Genomic DNA, 20,053 nt, shown 5'->3' with positions numbered 1-20,053 from the left:
CATTTTATTAGCACATACGCCACTTTTACTTAATATTCTATGTATACTTGTTCCACAACAGGGTTGATAGTGCTTAAATTAATGCTCTATTTAATGTATACTTGTAGCCTTCCTTTCTCTTTGCTCTGCTAATTTTTTTTTTTTTGCGGTACGCGGGCCTCTCACTATTGTGGCCTCTCCCGTTGCGGAGCACAGGCTCCGGACGCGCAGGCTCAGTGGCCATGGCTCACGGGCCCAGCCGCTCCACGGCATGTGGGATCTTCCCGGACCTGGGCCCGAGCCCGTGTACCCTGCATCGGCAGGCGGACTCTCAACCACTGCGCTACCAGGGAAGCCCAGCACTGCTACTTTTAATAATTCAAATATAATCTCCCCATTTATCACAGTCTTTTACTCCCTTAATATTATTAACTGTTAGAAGTAGTCATCTTGCCAAAGATTTAGTAAATTTTTTATTTTATAATTTTATATAAAGCTTGATTATTAATGATACATTTAAACATATATCATCCCCCAGAAATAGTCCACAGCATGGTTAGAATGTATATATTTAAATAGTGATGCCTTATCACTGTATGAAAGTTGCAGTTTATAATAATCATACAAAAGCCAATAATGTATAAAAATCAGTTATTTTCATGTATTTTATTAGATGAACAATCAAACTTTAACATAAATTTTGAATTAAAAAATAATAGTTTTTTTTTTCTTCTAGAAAAAGTACACCTAGGGGTAATACAGATGAATGAGAATTTAAATATCAATTACCTTTTGATATAGTGCTTCATGGTGAAAAGCTTTACAACACTGTCTTCCGCCACCCTCCAAATGAGGTTATATTAAAAATGCTGATACAATATGTTTTTTCAAAAACGTTGATGAACTCCTGTCATAATGCAAGAGATTCCCCAGTGGTGTTTAACTCAGTAAAATGACTGAAACCTCCCCGACCGACAGCAATGATGATATTTCCTCAGTAGGTGCCCTTTCACCCCTCTTTGAGTTCTGAGAATCCTTCTGTCAAGCAACAAATGGCAGGAACATACACTTGGCTGTTGTGTGTTATGTGAGTGACAGCAAATATCTGGATGCCTGTTTTCTTGATTGCTTTTTCTGTTGTAGTTTACAGTACCTGGGAATGCAATAGAAAGAATGTCTGTCCTATAATTAGAATGTATTTTAAATTTCTAGAATTATTAATCTATTGGATTCAAATTATTTTTAGAAGCAGGTTCAAACAGATGGCAGGCATATGGGAATGTTAGCCATTATCTTGGTTACATTTGGGAGTAGAGGATTTCAGGTACACGTTGTGACTCATCTTATTCATTGGAAGATGATCAGACCAGAATTCTGCATACAATGTGCTCTTTTAAATGAATTTGATCGCAGAAAATAAACCTGACAGGAAAACTTCCCAGCTGTTACCTCCAGGCCACCAGTTACTGTTAGAGACCTTAACTGTACAGCAGGTTCCTTTGGCTCCACTAGAAGTGGCTGTTTACGCATAGACTGTTGTTGATAGGTTATTTCTTTTTTAGATTATGACTTTTCTTCTTACTATTAAAATCTGTAAACAATAAAAATATATCATTCAAAATAGTAATATGATTTCAAATAATTTAAAAATAGCAATGGGCATCCCTGAATTGAAGTTTACATAACAATATCTTACCTCCTGCACTTTTTATACTTTGAATGTTACATATTTTTGACAGTGAGAGAACTAGGAAACTGTTCTTTATTTCTGTAGAGCCTTAACATTTATCTGCCTATTTTTAGGTGGCTTAAAATGGGTAACTCTTGTTGAGAAACCATTGTATTTTTTTCTAGAATGATTTGGGCTATCTGGATTTATTTGAAAATATTCTATTGTTTCCATAAAACCTGCTTTTAGATATGATAAAAGGTAAATTTTTTATTGACTTGTTTAAGAAAATCATGTTTTGTATCCAAGAGCTTTGGAGAAATTTTGTTAATAACATCCATTGAGACCGATTTAAAATGTATGACATTTAACTTGTCTTAGGTTCTCACTTAATGGAACAAAGAGGTTTTGCTTATTTAAAAATGTCAATACATTCAAACAATTTTGAACATAACATAGATATATAATTTTAATAACCATTCTTCTAGTATATAAAAACATATTCACATCAGAGTTACTGAAATAATCTTCTAAACCTATACTTTTCCTATTTCTCTAACTAGAGAATAAATGAACAGAAAAATAATCCCTAAACATAAATTTTACATCATAAATAGTAAAACTTAAACAGAAATGTAGGACTCAAAAAGACACATTATAAAAGAAAAAATTTTAAGATATTTGATAAATTAAAATGTTACCGTTAGACAAAAATTATTAAATCATCTAGTCCATGTTGCTTAAAAAAGCGTAGTAAGTGAAAAAGAGCAAAGAAGTACCCAGATCCCAGGTTTGAGCTTGTGAAACCGGCAGCCCTCAAAACATTTCTAACCTACACATAAATCAGATTATACATATTTTCTGGCAAACTAGGCTTAATGCCACCTTTATCTACCGTTCCAAAATCATGTTAGAATATAAAGTGAGAGTAGTACCCTCTTAAGGATCACCAAAAGTCCATATCAAAAAAGTAAACACACAAAAAGCATTATATCTTTTAGGAAACTTATGCTTTCTTATTAGAAATAAATTACTGGTATATGTTACATGTCATACTGCAAACTCCATGAAGGCAGGATTTTTTTGGGGGGGGACGGGTATGTATATTTTGTTGATCGCTGCCTCTCCAGCACCTAGAACAGAACCTAACACTGAGTGATGCTCCCTAAGCATCAGCTGACAGAATGCTGTAGAGCACGGCATTGCAACAACTCTGAGGACCATGGCTCCAAACTAAGTCAGGAACTAGGTTATGACCGTTTCTTCTGTGAACATGTGAGGATTTCCTGGCAAAATGATCATGAGAACATTGTTGACTGCCTCTTTCTTGGTCAAATGATATTTGAAAAAATTCAGGATACTTCCCACAGGGACACTATGGTCAGGAAGTGAATCTTTTATGTTTTTGCATAGTTAGGGCATTCTACACATTTTACTGGGACCTGGGTCAAAGCCCAAGCCATGGACATTACTGAATAATGAGAAACTACCTGAGCAACATATTTATCTAGAGGTATTGCTTGGTATTTCAATCAGGAATGAGACTCAGATCCATAGACATGTTGTTCTAGGGATTGTAAACCCTGAGCAGCTCCTCTTATCTTCTGTCTGAAGATACTTATTTACATTCCAAATGGTAATATACCAGGGTTCTGTTCCCTTCTCTTGCAGAGGAGAGTTTGTTTGTATTAGGAGGCAAAGGCTTCTGTCCCTCTCTCAGGAGTGGAGGTGGAGTTGGAAGCTAGATCTTTATATGATCTTCAGGGTTCCGCTCCTGTGGTATGACCCACATATGTGTAAGGTTGTCCATCTGGCTCTCATTACATCACCCCAGACCTAGGAAATTTAGGGCAAAGGGAATGATGTAGTTTTAGCTCTAAGTAATTATTAATCTTTCCCTGTCCCAGAAATCTCAGGTATGCTTTAAGGATAATGCGAATAATTATAAATATTAAAAACTTAGCAGCTACTGCATTAGCACTGACAGTATAGCTGTCTGTGACATACACATGCAAAAAATCTTTAGGGCATTTTAATAGATATCTCCACGATGTAATTCGGCTGATGGATAGTTGGGTAGAGGAAGCCTGACCCTCAGGCTTCCTGCTAATGCATCCTCCCACCCTCCTGTTTTCCCTCCCTCACACACATTTCACAGGAGTGACCAGGCAAGCAAGTGGGAAGGAATCATTGACACCAGCTACTTATAAATGGAGGGCAAGGGGCAACCCCACATTTGCACCCTCTCCTTCCTCAGTCTGGATGTATTTTGGTTATCCGTAGAAAGCTCCAGGGTTTGCAACTTGCTAAAGCATTCCCTCAAACACAGGTGTGGACTGGGTAGACATGGTGCTTCCTTTGGTAATTTATTCATTCATTCAGCAAAAAATTGTATCCCTCATGTTTTTATTTTCATAAAAACATGTTATGATGTTTGGGCATCATAATGTACTTTAGGAAAGTTTTTTTAACTCTCTCTGGCTGGAGAGAGACGACCCTTTCCAGGGCTAACTGCTTCTAAGAGATGGCAAAGGGCCCAGGCAGGATATGCAAACTAACCAGTCCAGAGCTTCTCTCCTCCATCTGGCCGTATACCTCAGGAGACAATATTCCTCTGCCTTAATCATGCCAGTGCTAGATACCAAACAACTAGGGACCATCCCTATAGCCCAAAGCCTGAAATGATTCAAACTAGTCAGTCTTAAACTGTTCACCTTGCCCTGCCTTGTCTTTCCCAAGGAAAACCCAATAAAAGTTGCTGGACAAGCCACTGCTGCTTCTGCTTCCTGAACAAAACCCAGTGTTCCTCTTATGGCCCTGCATGGCTAGTCATGCCTCTTGTTTCTAGGGGAGCTGTGAATAACAAACTTCTCCTTCAATGGCGTTGACCTCTAAGTGTCATCACTCAGTCGCCTTTATAAATTAAGAAAGAGCAGAAATATTTCTATGCTATGGCTTTTATAACTGAGCTACCTGTCCTGTTTTTTTCAGGACACAGGATATTCCTCTGGATATGTAACTGTCTTTTTCTCTCCCATCTGTGGTTTTACTATGGGACCTATTTTCCTCCTTCCTGCCTTTCTCCTGTTCTTCACTTTCTTCCTTCCCCTTCCGTTCTTTCTAAATATTGCTTTGGGTTTACTGAGCCATTTGAATCTGAGGATTGGGGTCGCTCTTAAATTATGGAAATTCCTGGTGCCAGACACTATAGTCTCTCCTTTAAGCAATGAAATTTCTCAGACTCTGGAGACTTCTAACTTTATAATATTTTTATGGACGCATTTTTTCAGTGGTCTTTTCTAGTTTTGGAAAAGAAACTTCTATTTCATAGTTTTGAATCTTTCTTTGCCCTGTATTGTGCAATAGTAATCTAGTATCTAGAAGATCCATTTTGAGTTTTTAAAACAAGGCAAAAGTTCAGAAGCTCAAGCATGCTCTTTGCCAAACTTCTTTCAATTCTAAACAAGACTATAATTGCAAGAATGAAGGTCCACAGATAGTTGGGGAAAAATTCATTTCCAGAATATAATTTTCCTGAAATAGTTTTTGTAAGAGTTCTTCAGTTTAATGAACTCACATAATGTAATGCCTAAATTCCTATCTGAGTCATCTATTCCCATATTATACTTTCCCTTATCTATTGCAATTTTGATCTAATCAATATCAACTATGTCCCTTTGACTTTAAGATGGTATTATTCAAACTCTGATGAATAATGCTCCTAAATTCTTGGTGATTAAAAAAAAAAATCTGGCTAGGTAACCTTACTACACATGGTTGGATATTTTCCCTGGAATTGCTACCATGGTCATATGTTTGCTCATTCCTAGAGTGGCTACTTGGCACATACACAGGTTCACTGGGGACAATGAAAAAAGGATCCCACATTATTCATATCAGTGGAGTTCTATGGAGAGACACAGGTAGATCTCTGGAGTTAATTATTAGTATGTATCAAAGGGTTTGGAGAAAATTAGTTGATGAAGGAAGCATTTTCCTGATTGATGAAAAAAAATTCAATTATGCTCATCTATTCTACTAGAAAGTTATGCAGTATATTGTGTAGTTCTTGATAAAAATAAAATGAAAGTAGAATGAAAATAAATCTAGAAGTTTTTCACAAACTTTGAGGAAAATGTTTAAAACCAGTACTTCTCTCATCTCAGATACTCAAGAAATAACTTCTTCAACCTACCTTTGAGTTATCTGCTCAATGATTCATTCATATTATTAAAAAATATCTATGATCTGTACAAGGTAGTATAAGATAGTAATTCAAAACAAATATAAGAACAAGCACAAATTCAAAGCAAACATAGGAACAAGCACAAATAGATTCCAAAGCCTGATTTCAGACTTTCAGACTGCCTGAGATTTCCATCTTGGTGCTGGTACTTGGTGACCATATATCCCTGAATGACTTTTTTTCTTTTCTTTTTTTAATTATAGTTGCCTTACAGTACTATGTTAGTTTCAGGTGCACAACATAGTAATTCACTATTTTTGTAGGTTATACTCCATATAAAGTTATTATAAGAGGTTTATGATATTCCCTGTGCTGTATATAACACCCTTGTAACATTTATTTTATACCTAGTAGTTTGTACCTCTCAGTCCCCTTCACCTCTTTTGCCCCTCCCCTCACCCTTCTTCCCTCTGGTAACCACTAGTTTGTTCTATCTGTGAATTTCTTTGTTTTGTTGTTTGTTTGCCTTTTTAGATTCTGAATGTTTTCTTGAAGCTGTTTGTTCCTCAGTTTCCTAACCTGTAAAATGAGGGTGGTGATAATATTTACCTTGTAGGATTGTTAAAAGATTGTGTGTTAATATATGTAGTACTTTTCCTGGCATATTATAAGTCAAAGGATCTGCTTAGTATAATTTAGCCAAAATAATTGTCTAATTTTCTAATTGTCTAATTGTGTTAATTTTTGTTAAACTTTTATTTTCTTGATTAACAAAGATTTATTTTAATGAATAGTATATACCACCAGCTAATTATTGCTGATAAAACAATAATCAGGGCTTCCCTGGGGGCACAGTGGTTAAGAATCCACCTGCAATGCAGGGGACACGGGTTCGAGCCCTGGTCTGGGAAGATCCCACATGCCATGTAGCAACTAAGCCTGTGCGCCACAACTACTGAGCCCACATGCCACAACTACTGAAACCCGCACACCTAGAGCCTGTACTCTGCAACAAGAGAAGCTGCCGCAATGAGAAGCCCACACACCGCAAAGAAGAGTAGCCCCAGCGCGCAGCAACGAAGACCCAACGCAGCCAAAAACAAATTAATTAATTAAATTTTTTTAAAAAACAATAATAATAAAAGACCTGTAATTCTAGATTTTTCTACATTTCTTTTTCCAGAGTGTTTCTACATTTAATAACTAGACTGGATGTTTCCACTGGTACTATTCAGTTTGCTTCCTTAGATTATTTTGCTTTTATGTGCATGTTCCTATCTAAACATAACTTTTTATTCAAAATTTCCCAATTTTCATAATTTTCTGACTAGAACAATTGATCTGTAGCCTGTTTGGGGAGCAGGCAAGTCACCTGTAGCTCAGACAGGAAGGGGGTTCAATCTTACAGGTTTCATTTTGCTCCCTCCAAAACCTGAGGGGAAAAACTCCACCCTCATATATTAAAGAAAAGATAGGTTAAGTAGAACTGATTAAATACATCAAGAATATAGCATATTTAGGCTGTAGAGAAGCAGTATTGACAATTCCGGGCAGCTGCCCCGGCTTCCCCAGCACACTCCCCGCCTTCTCCGGCCCTGACATCAGTGACTACTTACTCCCAGTTAGGGGTCATCATGCCCTTCTACTTCCTAAAGTGTTAAGTAAAGGGCTTTCCAATCCTAGAGTATTTGCATTTTAATAAGGAGCTACTGAAGACTGAAAAACCTTTAGGACTTAAAACAATTCTAATATTGCAAGGTGAGGCACTTGCAATTTAATTCACAGTAAAACAAAATTCACGATGTGGTTAGGTGCATAATTTAACCTTGTGCAATGCCAATCCCATTTGAGCAAAAAGGAAAATGAGGGACTTGATAATACTTCAAGGTTGCTTTTATTTCAGTCTCTGTAAATGGCCTACATCATGTATCAGGAAAAACAAATGTTCTTTCCCAAACCATTTTATTGAAATTTTACTCCAGCTAAGTTTTCTGTACTAAATTATACATTTGTAAACACAGGGACTAACAATCATGTATCCACACAGAGTATAGCACGCTCTCATTTTCTCTTCTATGTCTGAGAGCGTAGACTGTTTGGTGCCCTGTCAGTAATCTGTCCAAACACCACAATAAGTAAACCGGCAATACGCACCTTGGTGCAGACTTGTCTTTGAAATACAGATTACTAATTGTCTGGAAGGAGCAATACCTGCTATTATCTTCCTTGAAAAAGATTTCAAGCGCTAAATAATTCAAATATAAATGCCTTGCTTATGCTTGATCTAGTCTTTAAAAAATGACATGCTCTTATAAGTTCCATTGAGGTTTGGGGGGATGAAACAGATGACAAGTAATGAGGAGAAACTAAAAACACCGTAGAAGGAGAAAGTGAATTCCAAGTGAGTATTGTAAATTAAAGAGAGTTGTACTTTTAAAAAGAATGAAGAAGAATATCAATAATAAAAATGGTTATATAAGTAGGAAAGACAAACTATATAATGTTTTATAAAGATTACATATAAACTAAAGAGAAAAATATTGAGGCATAGAATAAAGCACTTCTATTTATGTAAGATACAATTTTATTAATATTTCATTGCTTAAACAATGAAAAATGATACTTGATGTGCTCTAATGAGGTTGATCTAATTGTTGTTTAGACGATGGATCTCATGAAGATAATTTTATACAATATCCAGATCTGATAGCAATGCTGTTAGAAAAACCACTTGATATTTATATGCTCTAAATTCAGGGTTGCTGAAGATTAAGAACAGTTAAGGGTGATGTTGTTTAGAGATATTTAAATAAAAGAATCATCTGGATGTAAAGAAAGGTGAAGTCTTCATTAGTAACTAACCAGGTCCCACCAGGAAACCGTGGTAGAGCAGTTATGCTAGGATTGGCCTTATTCAAGTACAAGGTATGAGATGGCTTCAGGTAACTATGAGATACTTTCAGTTCCCTTCCAATGAACTAGGATGAGAGTTTTTTCATGGAAAACTATAAAAATAATTTTGGAGTGACTTTTCATTTTCTACCTAAAATGATGAGACATCAGAAAATATCTATATAATTTTTGGCTCTGATGTACAGCTAAGTTTGTAAAACTGAAAGAGATTTCTGGTTGTTTTCCAAACTTAACCCATTTTACATGTATGGCTACTAAAATTGGAGAAACTTATTTTTCTTGCCAAATGGTATGATTTGTGGTCACCAGTTAAGTAAGATGTTTTAAATATAGTTCAGTAGGGCTTCCCTGGTGGCGCAGTGGTTGAGAGTCCCCCTGCCGATGCAGGGGACACAAGTTCGTGCCCTGCTCCGGGAAGATCCCACATGCCGCGGAGCGGCTGGGCCCGTGAGCCATGGCCGCTGAGCCTGCGCGTCCGGAGCCTGTGCTCCGCAACGGGAGAGGCCACAACAGTGAGAGGCCCGCATACCGCAATAAATAAATAAATAAATAAATAAAGTTCAGTATTTCTAAGCAATTGCAAACAGTGAAAATAAGTTATTTCAATTAATGTTCATATATAAACCGCTTTTTACTTTTGAAAATATTTTTGATTATGTAAATGAGTTTATAGTTTGATTTTTATTATTTTAAAATTCTAAGGAAAATGACAATGAAAAACAAGTAGCCACAATTTTTGTCCTGGGCATTTATAAACAAACTTTATCCTTTCAACCTTTAGAATACTTTTCTTAGGAAAGCAAGCTAATACCACTTTCATTTATATATCCCTTCTAGGTATTTCTTATAGCCAGTAATAACATCTGACAAATTTACTAGAAGAACAGTATTACGTATTACAGGGCATCTATTACTTTACTTAAGTGAAATGTGATAAAAATGAATTCCTCACAGGACATTTGAATGAAAATCCTGCATCCAATCATATTACTGACCTGATGACAGTGTTCTGAGCCAATCCCATTATTTAATTAACAGTCCATGCTGGCCAGATCCTCTATCAGTGTCTGCAGTACCCTCGGGTTCTTGAAAATCAGCCAGGTTGAGAACAAGAACTTTGTATTAGTTTAACTATGGCACTTATCTGACTGGATTTTAATTGTTTAGTTGTTTTTCTGAGTTCCTTATAAAACTTATTCATTGGGCAAGAATGATTTCATCTTGTTCTCCATTAAACCTGTTCTACTTGCTGTTGAAACTGACACATAATAGGTGTCCAATAAATCTGTTAAATAAATGGAAGTGTTTTTCCCCAACATAATAAAAGATAAAGGAGAAAGGTAATCTATTTGTGAAAACACACAGGAGTTTTCAGCCACATGCATGGGGCACATCAGGAGCAACAGAGACCCACAGAAATGCTAAGTAAACAGGTAACAAATCTGTAGGGAAAAAGATACATTTTCAGAGTTAAATTTTAGACTTAGATAGGATTGGGCAGGTACACACAGGCAGTTTCAACGTTGTTGATAATGTTTAATTCTTAATTTGGGCAGTGGGTTTATGGTTGTTTAATTTGCTGTTATTTTGTATAATTTACGTAAATGCAGCTTAAATTATTTTGTATGTGTGTAACAGTACAAATATTTTTTTAAGAAAAATATAAAGTATCATAATCTTTTCTGCCTTGAAAGCATTAATTATACCAAAAGCCTGTAAGCAATGTATAGCCAATTTAGACCAGAAATTTTTCTGATCAGGGAGAAAGTCACTGTCAGAAGGTGGCAGTGTAGCACTTTCTTTCCTAAATGAAATGAACTAGCTTTAAAAATACCAAAATGTAGCCCTTTCCAGATGCAAGCCTCAGGGCCACATTCAGTCCTGCAACTTACTTCTCATTGTTGGGTATGTCTCATTAGGAGATTAACTGCTTACAATGCAATGCTAATATGAAAGTTTTAATTGGGAAATTCTGTGCGTCTTATATTCATCTTAAGTACCTTTATCTAAAATTCCAGTCTTTTTTATGATGTTTGGCATTTCCAAATGTTGAACACTATTTCTATCTATAGAAAAGAAATTGTCTATGGGATAATAGTGTGCTTTATTATTTTAGATATGTCAAAATACTGTTCAAATTTCTTAGGTAATTATTTAATGCACAGCTTTAATGAAAACAAAATCTACATCCTTAGACATTTATTATGAAGTAAAAACCTTTGGCAAACATTAAAGTATAACTGAGTAAGAAAAATAAATCTACACAGTAGAAACGAAGAATTCAAATTTGGTGCCCTATAAGGTAAGGAATTGGATGTATCTGGTTGTAACATACATCAGAAAGAAAAATGATTCACACCTTTTTCTAGGACTCAACATTGTATATTAATAGAAAACAATCAGGAAAAAGTAAGACTATAATGGAATAATATCATGTCATTTATTAAAATGCTTTGTTCAAAACATATATGAGCACATAGACAGGAAGATGGATTGCAGTTTTTAACATTTAGTTAAGTCATCTTTTTAATGTATTTATTTATCGTGTATAAACATTTGAAAAACTGATCACTCTTCAACCGGTAGGCACATTTACTTTTAAAACTGTAAAAGCAATTTTCTTTTAAGATGGCTCTAGCCATTCTGGTCTCAATGATATACATTTTATAATTGTATAATTTTATTGGTGTTAAGAATATATATTTCATTTAAAAACAATAATTTATTCATACTCATAGTTATGTTTGTTGAAATTTGCAGTCATAGAATATTTTCACTTGTTCTTAATATAAGTCATGAACATGTTTAACAATGTAAACTGCATAGAGCATAAAACTGGACTTGTGAAATGTTCATACTGGTCAAATTTTACATATCTTTGTATAACAGAAGAAATTATTTTTCCATTTTGTATTTTGTGTTTTGTGGAGGAATACTGTTTTCATTTAGCTTTGTTTAACTTTTTTTCTCATGGTAGTTTTATTAATAGGCCATTTTTATGGATGTGGTCAAAGGTAACACATAGTCCATGCCCTCTAAGAGTAATGTTTCTGAGGTAATCAACAGAGAGAACAAACAATGAGTAATTGTGCACTGGTCTTAGGTCTACTGACATGAGAGGACAGGAACAAGAAGAACAACAGAAAAATTTATTGGGAGAAGCGTATATGTGAATTATGATTCTTCAATTTCAACATTAGTAAGGTCTCTCTTATTAGTACAAAATAAGCTTCTTATTTAAATTCCTAGAAGTGTATAATCTACCAAGAATGAATCAGAAGAAACAGATAACATGAACAGACCAGTTACCAGTAATGAAGTTGAATCAGTAATTTAAAAAACAAAAAAAACAAAGAAACTCCCAACAAACAAAAGTCCAGCACCAGACATTTTCACAGGTGAATTCTACCAAGCATTTAGAAAAGGGCTAACACCTATCCTTCTCAAACTATTACAAAAAAATGCAGAGGAAGGAATGCTTCTGAACTCATTCTATGAACCCAGTATCATCCTGGTACCAAAACCAGACATAAATATCACAGGAAAAGAAAATTACAAGCCAGTATCACTGACGAACATGGATGCAAGTATCCTTAACAAAATATTAGCAAACTGAGTTCAACAATACATTAAAAAGACCATACACCATGATCGAGTAGGATTTATGCCAGGGATGCAAGGATGGTTTATTATCCGTGAATCAATCAAGGTGATAAACCACATTAATGCATTGAAGAATAAAAATCAAATGATGATCTCAGTAGAGGCGAAAAATGCTTTTGACGCAATTCAACATTCATTTATGATAAAAACTCTCAACAAAGTGGATGTAGAAGCACCATACCTCAAGGTGAAAAAGGACATATATGGCAAGGCCGCAGGTAACATCATACTCAAAGGTGAAAAGCTGAAAGCATTTCCTCTAAGTCAGGACCAAGACAAGGATGCCCACTCTCACCACTTATGTTCGACATAGTATTGGAAGTCCTAGTCACAGCAATCAGACAAGAAAAAGAAATTAAAGGAATCCAAATAGGAAAGCAAGATGTAAAACTGTCATTATTTGCAAATGACACGACACTATATGTAGAAAATCCTAAAGACGCCATGAAAAAATTGCTAGAACTCAAATGAATTTGGTAAAGTTGCAGCATCCAAATTTTTATATGGAAATCTCTTGGGTTTCGGTATACTAACAAACTATCAAAAAGAGAAATTAAAAAACAATTCCATTCACAATTGTGTCAAAACAAATAAAATACCTGGGAATAAATCTAACTAAGGAGGTAAAAGACCTGTACTCACAAAACTATAACACATTGATGACAGAAATTGAAGATAACACAAACAGATGGAAAGATATAACATGCTCATGCATTGGAAGAATTAATATTGTTAAAATGACCATACTACCCAAGGCAATTTACAGATTCAGTGCAATCCCTATCAAAATACCAGGGGAATTTTTTACAAAACTGGAACAAATAATTCTAAAATTTGTAGAGAAACACAAAAGACCCTGGATAGCCAAAACAATCTTAAGAAAGAAGAACAAAACAGGAGGGATCATGCTTCCTGACTTCTGACTATACTACAAAGCTACAGTCATCAAAATAGTATGGTACTGGCACAAAACCAGTCACATAGATGAGTAGAACAGAATAGAAATAAACCTTATGGTCAATTAATCTATGACAAAGGAGGCAAGAATATGCAATGGAGAAAAGACAGCCTCTTTAATAAGTGGTGCTGGGAAAACTGGACAGCTACATGTAAAAGAATGAAATTAGAACACTCCCTAACATCATACACAAAAATAAACTCAAATTGGATTAAAGACCTAAACGTAAGGTCAGACACTATAAAACTCTTTGACATAAATCACAGCAAGATCTTTTTATGGCCCATCTCCTAGAGTAATGAAAATAAAAATAAACAAATGGGACCTAATTAAACTTAAAATCTTTTGCAAAGCAAAGGAAACCATAAACAAGATGAAAAGACAAGCCTCAGAATGGGATTAAATATTTGCAGGTGAAGCAATTTACAAAGGATTAATCTCCAAAATATACAAACAGTTCATGCAGCTCAATATCAAAAAAACTAACAACCCAATCCAAAAACGGACAGAAGACCTAAATAGACATTTCTCCAAAGAAGATATACAGATTGCCAACAAACACACGAAAGGATGCTCAACATCACTAATCATTAGAGAAATGCAAATCAAAACTACAATGAGGTATCACCTCACACTGGTCAGAACGGCCATCATCAAAAATCTACAAACAATAAATGCTGGAGAGGGTGTGGAGAAAAGGGAACCCTCTTGCACTGTTGGTGGGAATGTGAATTGGTACAGCCACTATGGAGAACAGTATGGAGGTTCCTTAAGAAACTAAAAATAGAGCTACCATATGATCCAGCAATTCCACTCCTGGGTATATATCCGGAGAAAACCATGATTCGAAAAGATACGTGCACCCCAATGTTCATTGCAGCACTATTTTCAATAGCCAGGACATGGAAGAAACCTAAATGCCCATCGACAGATGAATGGATAACGAAGATGTGGTACATATATACAATGGAATATTAGCCTAAAAGAGAATGAAATAATGCCATTTACAGCAACACGGATGGATCTAGAGATTGTCATACTGTGTGAAGTAAGTCAGACAGAGAAAGACAAGTATCATATGATATTGCTTATATGTGGAATCTAAAAAAGTGGTACAAATGAAGTTATTTACAAAACAGAAACAGAGTCACAGATGTAGCAAAGAAACTTATGGTTACCGATGGGGACAAGGTGGGGGAGGGATAAATTAGGAATTTGGGACTGACATGTACACACTACTATATGTAAAATAGATAACTGATTAGGACCTACTGTATAGCACAGGGAACTTTACTCAGTACTCTGTAATGGCCTATATCAGAAAAGAATCTAAAAAAGAGTGGATATATGTATATGTATAACTGATTCACTTCGCTGTACAGCAGAAACTAACACAACATTGTAAATCAACTATACTTCAATAAAAATTAATTTAAAAAAAAAGAATGAGTATCATCAAAAAGAACACAAACAACAAGTGTTGGCAAAGATGTGGAGAAAAGGGAATTCTCATGCAATGTTGGTGGAAATGTAAAGTGGTGCAGCCACTAGGAATAGGGAGATTCCTCAAAAAATTCAAAATAGAAATATCATACAATCCAGCAATTCCAATTCTGGTGTTCATTCAAAGAAAATGAAAACACTAATTTGAAAAGATATATTCAGTCCAGTGGTCATTGTAGCATTTTTTTTTTCCAATAGCCAAGATATAGAAGCACCCTCAGTGCCCATCAATAGGTGAATGGATAAAGAAGCTGTGGTATATATACATATATACAATGGAATATTAGCTATAAATAAGAATGAAATATTGCCATTTGTGACAATATGGATGTGTTTTGTTTTTGTTTTGATTTTTGTTTCATTTTCCTAACCTTTTACTATTTCTAATACAGACATATAAAATGACGTTAGGAATATCACAATGTAAGATTAAACCAGTTTGGATATCACTTCTTGTTTTTCTGACTATTGCTAGTCAGAACTTTCATAGTTATAAATGCTAAACAATATTATGGGAAGTATACCTTCTGTTATTTTATTTTTTCTTTTCCATTATGGTTTATTGCAAGATATTGAACATAGTTCTCTGTGCTATACAGTAGGACCTTGTTGTTTATTTTATGTATACTAGTTTGTGTCTGCTAATCCCAAACTCCTAATTTATTCCTCTCCCACCCCCTTTCCCCTTTGGTAACTATAAGTTTCTTTTCTATGTTAGCCTCAGTTATTTTAACAATTCACCCTTAGGGCCCTGCTGTCTCTGTAAGAATGCCCCTCAACCCCCATAACCACAGAAGCAACCAAAATCTAAAACATATAAGTAAAAAGACAAATCTGCTTGTCACCTCTGGTGGTGTATTCAAACTCCCAAACACTCCATTGCTATTTTAATTTTAACTTTCAATTTTTCTTTATGGTATCTTATATTTTCATATTTATCTTTACTGTCCACTCAAACCTATCCAGTCTCTACATGTGCAACATACATTATTCTTTTGCCTTTAGCAACATACTTTTAATATCTTCTCTCTTGCTTGATCTGTGCCCTAGATAATTTTATAAAGTCCTGTGTCTTTACATAAATTCTGTATGCAGATGGCACCCATATTTTATATCAAGACCCTAGTGTTCTGATGAACGCATGCATCCAACTACCTACTTCTCATTTAGATTTTTACTAAATATATCAATTAATAAGATAATGCAGAACATTCGATTTTCCTCTCAGACCTGCTTCTCTCTCACTCTTCACCATTTTGGTAAATGTCATCACTATTCCCTGATTCCTCAGTACAAAGATTTATTATTGATTCATCCTCTTCATCACAGGCTACATCCTACATATCAGCAGGTCCTCTTGGGTTAACCTAATAACCTAGTTACTTGTCGTCACCTCTCCACTGTCCCCCTAGTTCATGCCACTACAGTCTCTGACCTAGACTATAATAATAACCTCCCCTCTGGGACCCCATCTTCCACACTACTCCCATCCAATGATTTTTCAACACAGCAGAGCATATGATATTTTACAAATTTAAATCATGGCATATCACACCTTTGTTTGCAACTCTGAAATGAATTCTGATCCCTCAAAATCAAAGGCAAGTGTCTAGCATAGCCCATTGGGCCTATAGCATCTGGCTCCCCTGTACTTCTCCAGCATTTCCCGCCTCACTCTCTTTCTTTTAGCTCTGCTCATCTTCCCCCTATTCCTCATTTCCTCTTCTAAGCATTTGTCATGACTGATTCTTCTACTAGCAACCCTCTTCCTAATAGTATTTACATGACGTTTCTCACTCCCCAGTTTCGTCTCTTGATTAATGGACTTCTCCTCAGAGAAACCTTCCCTCACTACTCAATCTAAAATATCTACTCTACTTTTACTTAACTTGCAGTGAATGTATATATAATCTGGCTTTCCTGTAAGAATGTAAACACTGTAAGGGCAGGGATATTACAGTTTTACTTCCTCATTTCAGCACCAGGGACAATGCCTAGAACCTGGAAGACACACAGTAATTATTTGGTAAAAGATAAGAAAAATGTATATTTAATTTAAGTAACTGAGTAATTAGGTTATAAATTTGTGTAATATTCCTAAATATGTAAATCTAGTTTAATTTTATTCTGAGTTTCTTTCTGACTCGCAAGTATGTCTCTTGAGTAGAATTTTACAGCAGAAGGGAGTACTATGAGCAAAAATACTCATTTACCATACTGGAAATATATCCCATTTTGAATAAATGCATGTTTTAAGAATGATGTGAGAGTGTATTTATTCATAGCTGAACTGTTGAAACTGTGGGTCTGGAATTGCAAAGTTGATGAGCAGACCTAATTCACTACTAAGGGTCGGGTCAAGCCTGAGTAACCAATTATCTTCCAAACACTAGGGGCTTGAATTTAAAAATAGAAATTAAGTGAAGATAGTTCTTACAGTGTAGTTGCACAAATAACAAATGTAATATATTTCAATATTCATATGTATAGTTATAAGCTTGACTGTCTTTGATGAAATTTAAGTCACAAGATAAAAGTGCGATCACAGAAAAGTATTCACTTTTATTCATCAATGTAAAAAATATTTGGCAGCTATGTCTCTAATATGAAAAAAATTACTTTAGAGAAAACAGTCAAATTAGAGGATTGTATTAGAACTTGTATTTTTAAATAATTTTTCAACAGCTCTAATTCAATCCAACTTCAGATTCTTAGCTATTTTATATTGATACTTTCAGTCATTTAATTAAAATAACAAGTGCAGAAAATTGCATTTAGTCTCAAATCAGTGAATGTTAAATTCTCCCAAACTACAAATATTCATGTTTAAAGCCTATATTTATGAATAATAAAAAATCAACTTTATACAAAGAAGTTGGACATTAAAATTTTCATGATCATTGGCATACTTTGTGTGAATATGTAATAGTGAACTATTATTAATTATTTAGCTGCCTTACTATGCTTATTAGAATGCTCTAAGGTTAATTCGGACAAGAATGTTTTAACATAAATGATTGATAGGCTGTTAGGGCAACTTTCCATTTTATTTTATCCTTTTTCATTAGAAGCATTCTTAAGTTCAGTCCAGAATAGATATTCATTTGATTGTCATGACTTGTTCTCATACAACTCATACTTATGTTCCCTCATTCAGGTACATTCTCTTCCTGGCTTACTTGAAAATATCTAGTTTTAGAGTCATTTATAAACTTAGATAAGCAAAACTTTTGTGTAGCAAGGTGAATTTACTGAGCATCAGAGTGGGGCACTTGGAGAAATATGAAGAGACAAAACAAAATTATCTGCAGTAAGGATGGAGAAAGGAATCTGAGAATTTCCAAAATAAGTCAAATGGATGTAGGACATAATTGGTTAACAAGACATTCTTTCAAATAAAACCAGCATCTGTGTCTCTTGCTGCACTGTGTGAAAGGCAGTACAGTCCTCCCTTGATATCTGCCAGGGTTTGATTCCAGGACCTCACCCCACTTCGTATACCAAATTCCAAGAATGCTCGAGTCCCTTATAGGAAATGGCATAGTATTCACGTATAATGAACGTACATCCTCCGGTATTCTTTAAATCATTTCTAGATTACTTATAACACCAAACACAATATAAATGCTGTGGAAATAGTTGCCAGCATGCCAAATTCAAGCTTTTCTCTTTGAAACTTTCTGAAATGTTTTTCTGAACATTTTTGATTTCTGGTTGGCTGGATCTGCAGGCTCTGCATATGTAGAAAGGAGGGCCTATTGTATATTATATTGTTTAAGAGACCAAAGTATAAAGCTAGTACACCAAAGGTTTAAATCGTGACTCTACCAAATAATATCTTGGGCTGATTGATCTCCTGTGCTTCAGTTTCCTCATATATAAAATAGGGTTAATGACTGTACCTACCTCACAAAGTTATTATTATTTAATTATATAAGTTAGTATGAAAATATCTAAGAAAAGTGCCTGGTATGTAGTATGTTCCTAATAATTATCTATAAACAGTACATATTGTTTCTGGCATACATTTAAATATTTTCATTTAAAAAATGTTTTTAAAGTTTGCCATGACCATGCTTTTTCTTGGCCACCTATATTTTCTGTTTTTTATATTCCTAAGAATTATCCTGAAACTATAGTTGCATAAGGAGTCCCAGATTGGATTCCCAAGGCTAGTACCCACTTGTATACTGTTTTCACTGAAATCTCCTTTTTTGAAGGATCTTGGTTGCTTTCATAAGGAATAGGACACAGTATTTACTAAACATTGAATGACCATGTGACAGTGTCAACACTTACATATAGCCCTCTCCAACATTACCCATGCCCAAGCCTAAGCATATGAAATCCAAGGATCTTCATGTAGACCAAATGCATTGGATCAAGGAAAATATAGGAAAAAAAGACCCTAATTCAAAAACTTATTTCTTCCAGCAATATGAAGCAAAGTATAACCTAGAACTGGATTAAATTCAGTTAAGTGTAAAATATGTACTCTAAATCAAGTTATTACCTACTTTAATCCTCTTTGAAAATATTACATTTTAGGTACCAGTCGCTTCATTAATAGTTCCTTCCCAGGTTTCAGATCAACTCTTTCTAGTTAGTTTTCGATTATTCATTTTTTTCTCATTATTTACTAAATGCATGTTCTCGGAGACATAACTGTGTGTTCTGGATTGTTCTAGACTTTGGCCTAGATCTCAAAGAGAAAATCCAGATGTTCTTTTACATTTGTCTCCTTATATCTCTCATTACATTAATGTGTATGATCCTCCAGTAGTTTTACATGACTCAGCATTCCTGCATTGATATTTTGTATTGAGTCAAATTAATCACACATGAACAACTTTTAAAAACTATTCCTCAAGAGGTGTCAAGCTATTAAATATTTTTCTACTATAAGGACTGAGAATTTTTCACTGCAGAGAATAAAGCACCACTTTTGCATATATTACACAAACATTTTATGCTTCAGGAAACCACAATAAATTTTCTTGCTGATTACTCATGTAATCTAAGGATCACCTGCTGTTTTATAGAGTCTTATTAATTTCATTCAAGTAGTAAAATTAGCACCTGTAGAGAAATCTTTACGATTTCTTAACTTTTATCATATTAGTAATAGCCTACTTCATTTATCCTAGAACTGTGCTTTTCTCTGCTTTCCTATCTGTTTAGC

This window comes from Tursiops truncatus, chromosome 5 (genome assembly GCF_011762595.2).
Source record: "Tursiops truncatus isolate mTurTru1 chromosome 5, mTurTru1.mat.Y, whole genome shotgun sequence".
Classification (NCBI taxonomy): domain Eukaryota; kingdom Metazoa; phylum Chordata; class Mammalia; order Artiodactyla; family Delphinidae; genus Tursiops; species Tursiops truncatus.
This window is presented reverse-complemented; position numbering follows the sequence as displayed.